Genomic DNA, 1468 nt, shown 5'->3' on the forward strand with positions numbered 1-1468 from the left:
CCCTTCAAGGAGGCCCTGAGTGACCTCAGGAGGATGTTCCAAATGGCCCCTCAAGAAGTCCCTGAAGGACTGGGATGGTGGCTCAGTGGTAGAGCTCTTGCCTTGCATGCATAAGGCCCTGGGTTCAATTCCTCAGCACCACATAAGAAAAAAGCCAGAAGTGGCCCTGTGGCTCAAGTGGTACAGTGCTAGCCTTGAGCTGAAGAGCTGAGGGACGGCGCCCAGGCCCAGAGTTCAGACCCCATGACCAGACCAAACAGAAAAAAGCAAAAAGAAAAAAAATCCAGAAGTGGTGCTGTGGCTCAAGTGGTAGAGCGCTAGCTTTGAGGTGAAGAGCTGAGGGACAGTGCCCAGGCCCTGAGTTTAGGCCCCACGACCGGAACCCCCGCCCCCCCAAAAAAGTCCCTGAATAGCTCCTCAAGAAGCCCCAAAGGACCTCTCAAGGAGGTCCCAAATGGCCCATCAAGAAGCCCCAAATGGCCTCTCAGAGCTTGCCCTGTCCTCCACAGGCCTGCCCTGCCCTACTGTGGTAGGCTTTCCCCTCTTGCCATCTCTCCCCCTCCACTCCCAATCCTCTCCTTCCTCCACACTCAATTCCTGCCTCAGGACTCCAGGTCTTTCCTTTACTCTCATCTCTTCAGAACCACTGGTCTCCTCCTTACTCCCCTCTCCACAAGAGACCAGGTGTCCTCAGGACTCTTCCCTCCTCCCTCCCAATGTGTTTTCCCCTAACTTCCCCCCTAGCCTTGGAGCATGCAGCCTATATACACCTAGAAAGGCTGCACCCCTGCCCCACTAATGGCATCAAATTGATATTCATGATCTTCCCCCAAGCAGCCCAAGTCCAATCCCAATAGTCAGCTCCCTATGTGCATGTCTCCAGGAGCATGCCCCTTCCCCTTTTGGTGGCCTGCTCTGCCCCTTCCAGTGGCATGCCCCAGCCATGGCATGCACCTCCAGTGCCCCTTGGGGTGGTGACATCAGCCTCACAATGCCCTGCTCTGTCCAGTGGCTGGGTCTGTGGAGTTGTGAGGCTTGACTCTTGATGCTGCTCCCCCTCCAGCAGGCCGGACCATGGGGCCACACTATTGTGCCCCACTGATTCCCTGGGCCCCACGGGTTATTACAGACACTATCCTTGTACAGAAATTATAACACTGTCCTTTTCACATAGCACGGTCTACATCTAATTGCAAGAGAGCCTGAGATAAGGAGACTTTGTAAAGATTCAACTCAAAAATTTCTTTCCACTTGAGAAGAGAGACAAGACATCCAAGATGAAGTCATAGTTTTGTCCACATCTGCCATTCTCATTTCTGATTCCAGTTTGTATGGGTCCCTGTGCTGCTTTGTACCTCTTTTTACTGTTTTTGATTCACTTACTCCCTTTTTTAAATCTTTATTTATCCCTCACAGGTTAGAAATAAAGTATCTTGCTTTTATATCTTTTAGTACCGTTGTCTTGAAT

The sequence above is a fragment of the Dipodomys merriami genome, unplaced genomic scaffold (assembly GCF_024711535.1).
Source record: "Dipodomys merriami isolate MVZ:Mamm:240054 unplaced genomic scaffold, mDipMer1.0.p SCAF_936, whole genome shotgun sequence".
Lineage (NCBI taxonomy): Eukaryota > Metazoa > Chordata > Mammalia > Rodentia > Heteromyidae > Dipodomys > Dipodomys merriami.